Source organism: Bison bison, unplaced genomic scaffold, assembly GCF_000754665.1.
Source record: "Bison bison bison isolate TAMUID 2011002044 unplaced genomic scaffold, Bison_UMD1.0 scf7180017864242, whole genome shotgun sequence".
In the NCBI taxonomy this organism is placed as follows: domain Eukaryota; kingdom Metazoa; phylum Chordata; class Mammalia; order Artiodactyla; family Bovidae; genus Bison; species Bison bison.
The window spans coordinates 1,595,843-1,602,855 of NW_011494814.1; the positions used below are offsets into that span (position 1 = coordinate 1,595,843).

The following is a 7,013-nucleotide window of genomic DNA, read 5'->3' on the forward strand; positions in this document are numbered from 1 at the left end:
ACAGAGTCAAGGCTATGGTTTTTCCAGTAGTCATGTATGGATGTGAGAGTTGGACTGTGAAGAAAGCTGAGTGCCAAAGAATTGATGCTTTTGAACTGTGGTGTTGGAGAAGACTCTTGAGAGTCCCTTGGACTGCAAGGAGATCCAACCAGTCCATTCTGAAGGAGATCAGCCCTGGGATTTCTTTGGAAGGAATGATGCTAAAGCTGAAACTCCAGTACTTTGGCCACCTCATGCAAAGAGTTGACTCATTGAAAAAGACACTGATGCTGGGAGGCATTGGGGCAGGAGGAGAAGGGGACGACAGAGAATGAGATGGCTGGATGGCATCACCGACTCTATGGATGTGAGTTTGAGTGAACTCTGGAAGTTGGTGATGGACAGGGAGGCCTGGCATGCTGTGATTCATGGGGTCGCAAAGAGTTGGACACGACTGAGCGACTGAAATGAACTGAACTGAACTGAATGGCAGATCTGGACTTATGAACATTAGCATGGCTGGAACTACCTTGCTGAAAAAGAGTTCATTATAAATATTGACTGTAATTCCCTTTTTTAATTAGAAAAAGTGAACTCTTCCTACAGTAATATAATCTCAAATTATAGGCACCCAGCCTCCTAGAGAGAATAGAAAAATAAAACAGTGCTAAACAAATACCCAACCAGCATAAAAATGTTGTGTAATTTAAATGAGAGTTAAACAAAGCAGGTGCTAAAAAGTAATCAAGTAGTAACAAAGGGTGGGAGAATTAATTTAAATTAGCCAATAGGATGGTTCATCAGCTTGCTTTGCAAAGAACATTTGATTTCTCCCCTGAAAACTGGAGTGGTGACAAATAAGCCTGATCTATGAAATATCTTCAGGTATAATGTAATATGTCCCTTATTGCCTATAAAAGAAATGCCACTGAATCACAGGTGTATGGTGCTGAATTATCATGGATGCTTCTAAATTACCATGCATGGTGTCTTCGCTCTGGGTTGTCTGACAATGGTTCTTCTGTTTTTCAAACTCTACAACTGCTATTTGAATTATTCCAGAATAGAAGTTTCAAACTAAAAGGGCTCAGGCAGCAGCAGTGGGGGTAAATGGACAGGAGCAGAGGGAGACCATGATGAATTGGAGAATACTGCTCCATCTAAGGTGGTCAACTCTTGCCAAGTGAATCACATCATCTCATTCTTAGACAAAACCCAGAACTGTGTGTCAGTTTTTTATATCAAAGGGGCCATACAGATGGCTAGGTAATTTGCAAGGTCCAGTGTAAAATACAAATGCTGAACCCCTTGCCCCCAAAATTGTTGAGAATTTCAAGCTGGCAAGAGTAGAGCATTAAAGCAAGTGTGGACCTCTCTCAGCACAGGGCCCTGTGTTGCAGCACAGGTTGCCTGCCTATGAAGCCTGTCCTGCAGCTTATATAAAACAAACTCAGGAATCACCTAGTGTGAGACCCATTCTAAAGCTTCTACATTCTCTCCTTATTTCCCCTTGGGACTCAAAGTAACAGGGCTGGAAGAGTTTGGAGTATGCCCTATAGTGAAAGAACTGAGACAAACATGGCTGGTGGCTGACAAGGAGAATAAAGTATCCCTTGTTCTCACCAAGTCTTAAAACCAACTGGGGGATTCAGCTGTTGATAGGTGTGTGCTTGTGGATAAGAAATCTTAGGCCTTCATAATCCAAAATACATAAAAGTTTGTTGCCATAGCCAAAGTCCTATAAAAAGTGATACTCCCTGGAAAAGCTTTCACACTCATGGCCCATCTATAGAGCTGGGTATGTCGGACCACCATCAAAGAGGAACACTTAATCCACCAAGTGACAGTCACAAGTTAGATATCCTTCACACATGCATGAACATGAAAAACTTCATGAAAATTTATAAAAATACAATCAAAGTTTTGCATACATTAGTTAATACGATTGTTTAGACAAATGCTTCCCATTTAAAGTGATGTTTGTAAGGCATACTAAGGTGAATGAACAGGTTGCTTGTGGCTAGAGGTGACTGGCACATACCTCCACCAGCATGCTGGCCATTTAGAGGGCTCACTAGAAAGTTTTTAAAGATGAGAACTATCTTTCATTAAAATAAAAAAACATCCTTAAACTGATCTGTCATATACATTTCATATTTCCATACATCAGGTTTACATCAATTGAGATAGACATGTAAAACAATTACAATTATACTTTTCATAACAGCTTAATACCAACAAAATGCTTATTGCCATATTGGCTATGGTCACACCCAGTAAGATTCTAATCCAAACTCAAGAAGAAAAAAATCAAAGCTATTCTTCAATGCAGCAATTTTACCTCCATGTGTAGGCCATATCTGTATGTGTGCACAGATAATTGGTGTATCTCTGAAACATAAGTAAACAGAAATAGTATTACGGTATCAAAAGAATAAATTATTCCACTATAAATTTGCCTGTTTTATTTGGTCTCTCCATCCCCATTCCTGATAGAATGTAGTGGGGAAGAAATCTGCATCTATCTCGTCCCACTGCTATGTTCTCCAACATTGCCTGGCACATAGTAGATACTCAATAAAAAGTTGTTAAATTGAATTGAATACATAGGATCAAAACAAGTTATCAGTCCCTGATTCTAGGATTTTTTAAATAGAGACATGTGGCAGAATTTTTTCCCTAAATTCTACTGGCTTTTCTATTCCCCAAATAGAACCTAATTCCTGTAGTCACTGTACCCAGCAATTCTATTGCTTTCTGTCAGCCTCTAATTCCCATAGCTCACAGAGACATGAGCTTGGGCCTCCTTGAGACAGGATGGGAGAAACATTAACTTCTTCTCAGAACCTAGAAACAGCTAATGAGCTCTGAGGAATAATATTTCTAAGTATTCACCAGACCAGAATCAATATCAATGTGCTGTCAGGGTGTGCATTAGCCCCACAGTCAAACAAAGAACAGCCCTTACAGCCCAATAATGACACTGGGTGTGGATAACTGGGATGGGCAAGATGATGCAGAGATGACTGTATTAGCTCTCCTCAAACACAAGGCTCCCAGGATGTTGCACACGACTGTCATTCTTGTACTCTGTCAGAAATAAGAAGCATTTAGACTCAGCCACTGATAATATTCAGCAAAATAACTCTCTTTTAACTTCTTAATCCAGGAGATGGATTCAAAGTACACCTTCCTGGCTATAAGAGAAGTTTACTCTTCTATTCCTTGTCTGGTGTTGGCAGGGAATTCAAATGCCTTAAAGTTAGCAGAGCACTACATAATGCAGCTGATAAGACAGGTACAACAAACTTGAATCATTACTGACTCATGTAAGACCTCCTTTCAGTACAGCTCCATCACGCCCACACTCATTCATGTAGCATTTCCCATACACAGATCCTGCTAGAAAGGTATGTTGAGCAAGGGTACTGGCAAAAGGTCTGAATATCTGTTGTGCATTGCTTTAATCTATAGGATCTGACCAAGATTCATGCTCATCCCTGTAGTAAAACTGATCTTAGTGTTTTAAATGAGATTTCATTCTCTGAGTGAAATCTGATTTTCCAATCAGAATGAGAAGGGTGGGGTGAGTATGATAGAGTAAAGGTGGCTGCTCTCATGGTATACACAGTTAAGATGTCATAAAACTAAGATGACTGGGTAAGCAGGTGGGTATCACAGTCAAAGCACACTGATTTGGAATCCTGGTCCAGTCACTTATTAACTCTATGACCTTAGCCAAATTTGGTAACCTGGCGAAGACTTGGTTTCTGCAAAATGTAAATAGTAATATCTAATCCTATAAAATGAGATTGTTACTCTCTATTTCATAATGTCATTATACGGGCCAAATAAGTTATGTTCAATGTTTAGTTCAGTGCCACACAATAAAAACTGAATAAATAAGAGCTTGGTTGTTATTATGATTTTTATTTTTATCACCCCACCATGGCCTAATTATCCAAAGAGTTAACTTATTTGTAACTTTGTAATTCAATGAAGAAAGCTATAACCAAAAGCATAGAGAAGGTTAGTTTCTCATAAGGCTTCCATGGTCTAAACTTGGCCATACAATAAATATGATCATAATGATCTTTCTCTTATCACTGTGAAAGAAAATTCTCTACATTCTAGAAAGTTTTAGTGAAACACCACAAAATGCAGCCATAGAGCAATCTCTCCCTTCCCCGGTACACACACACACCCCATCTACCCCTTGGGGATATATTAAAACTAAGACAACTGAAATAGCCTTAGCCAATAATTAAGACACACAGCTAATCAGAGAGCAGCACGGGCTCTGCAAAGAAACTGAGCACTCAGGATAACAGTTCCCATTATTAGGGCTTTGTTCTCCTGGAGCAAAAAGAGCATAAAAGCATCAAGTTGGGGAGCTGCAACTGTATTTTAAATATGTGCAGAGGTGAGGAGAGATCACAGGCACCTCTGAACTAGAAGGATATTCCACCAGATAACTGCGTCAGCCCACACCCACCAGCGCACTCCCCACCCTCGAAGCATGACTCCACTGTTTCTAACACTATCCTTAAGGAATCTGGCTTCTGCGACTTCCAGTAATTGTACAAATCACCCATGATGAAGCATCTGAGAGCACTGTTAGACAAAAGAAACAAACATTAAGCAAATAGGAAACTCATTAAAATGCTGCCTTTGGTTACTTTTATTCCTAGCAATTTATGTTATCAAACAAGTCTTTCTTCATTGCTTTTCCCTCAAAGTAACACTTCAAATGAATTTCAATGGCCACTGAGTGATTTTCTCCAGACCCACATAATCCAGCCATGATATGCACTTTCCCTCCCCGCCCCCCACCAACCAGCACTCCTCCTTGTCACCCTAGAGCCTCTGACTTAGCTGTGTTCACACCCAGAAGTCCCAGGAGAGCTTTCTGCTCACATTATACAACACAAAAAAGCAGGCAATGAACAACCAACCCATGCTCCTAAATGCTTGCGATAAAGCCAGACTGAGCTGACCTCTCCCATCCCACAGAGCTGCATATCAGGCACATAAACTTAAAAGAACCACGAGCAGCCTGTGTGTGATATATATAAACAAACTAATTAAAACCCAAGGTCTTTCATTCTAGATAGTGCCTAATAATGGGACCAATATGCTTGACTCTGTGCAAAAAAAAAAAAAATCACTCCAAGCTGGCAAGAGGTATTCCTTTTCCTGCTCCCTGTGAAACATCTCTTTCAGGCTCAATAAACAGCCTAAAAGAAGAGGAACTCAAGGGTTGCCATTCATTCCTGTAAGACTTTTCAAATAAGAACTATCAGCTTGGCAGCACTGAGCCAAAAGACCACTCCCTGATTCCAAGTGGACATATTGATCAATTGCACTGACATGTGCCTCCTCCTTTCTCTCCCTTAGTAACAATCAGCTGCACCAGGGAAATCCATTTCCCAAAACAAAAGGCAACTCACTGCTCCTTATCTGACAATGCCAAGTCGTGTATTTTTTAAAAAATAATAATAATGGTGATGATGAGGCCTAAAGACAGAGATAGGAGTTTAAATAAGCACCATACGTGTTTATCGTAGAGTTTCAGAAATGAGTTGAGGTTATGACCAAGCCCAGAGATCTGTTTTCACCACAGTCGCTGAGGGTTCAGCTATTTATTCATCTTGCCAGATTCTGGTTAAAGTTAAACAACACCACTGCCACTTCCAGAGGCTCTCCACAGGGTTACCCTTCACTGCAACTGCCGCAGAGGAGACTTGGTACAAGTCAGCCTGCAAATAACTCCAGCTATTTTGGAGACTAGCGAGAGATGAAAAAATATCATGGCAGTTTTTCAACTAACTATGAAGGCCATAGACTGAAGGACTAGAGCATAAATCAAAAGGCTTAAGTAATTTCATTCTGTTTAGGTCTCTATATTTTTAATAAATTCTGTCTTCAACATGCAAGAGGTCTCCTTTCACATCAGGGTTATGTCAGATGCTTATTCAGCATTCATTTCTTGCCATGAAGAAACTGAAACCCAAACGAGGTAAATACTGAATTTCATACTGTAAACCACTTAATATTTCATAAATCACAAGAACAAATAGGGGACCAATGAGCTTTCCCCACAAAAAAGAAACATATCTTTACAATCTTTAAATACTGTGTACTGCTCAATTTAGAGCCTATTTGGGGCTTTGTGATAGAAAAATATCTTATGTTTATGAAAAATTCCATGAGAACACTAAAAATAACAGGCAGAGATGAAACAAGAATAATTCCACATATTTTTATTTCTCTATGACTCTTACAGGGCTTTGTCTTAACCCAGCAGCCTGAAAACAGATTTAGGTAAAACAGCTCTTCTTTCCCTAGTCCATTTTAAGCAGACAACATCCCCCATCACTGCCTCAGCAGACACCGGCTAACCAAGAAAACAGCCGAGCAATTAAGGCCTAGACATTTAACACTCACCATCTCCTGCTCCCACCGTCTTCTTTTGATGTTTACAGCACATCTGTAGGATGCAATACTAGGAGATGCCTTGTTTGACCTGCTGCATGATGCTGTGACATCAGTTCAGATGATGCAGCTCATTATGGGAAAGACTGCTGTTGCTATGGCAACTGGGATGTGCTAGGAATCCTTGCTGCATTTCCAGTGGAGCCTGAGACAATACGGAAGCCCTGTAAGAAACAGACGATATGCAAAATATAGACCAAAGGAAGAGGATCCCTCATTGGACAAAAATCCATAGGTCTAAAAGGGATTTCCCTGAAGTCACTTTGGAAAAAAATTAAAATTATCTCCTACTTTTTTGTTACACATTTAGGAAGGGGAGAGGGAAGAAAGAGATTTAGTGCTAAACAAATTAAAAACTCAAATGGACAATGTTTCTCTGTTTGTTAGGCAATTTGATTACTTTTTCCTCTCTGGACAGCATTACAATTAATTACCTTTTTTAAAAGTTACTAAAAAGAATTTTTCTCATTTGTCAAAAACCAGAAGAAAAGCAAGGAACAGAAAAAGAATTATAAATGCAATATAAACAGCTGAGAAAG

At 39.7% G+C, this 7,013-nt stretch overlaps 1 protein-coding gene across 1 annotated transcript in view; it reads right to left on the reverse strand.

The window, feature by feature from the left end:
• The window catches only part of AKAP6 (A kinase (PRKA) anchor protein 6), a 499,693-nt gene extending 493,204 nt beyond the window's left edge, over positions 1 to 6,489 (reverse strand). The window contains exon 1 of the mRNA XM_010846980.1: positions 6,427 to 6,489. The gene's annotated coding sequence lies outside the window, so the exon portion shown is untranslated. The remainder of the gene's footprint in view (positions 1 to 6,426) is intronic.
• Positions 6,490 to 7,013: the final 524 nt, after the last annotated feature.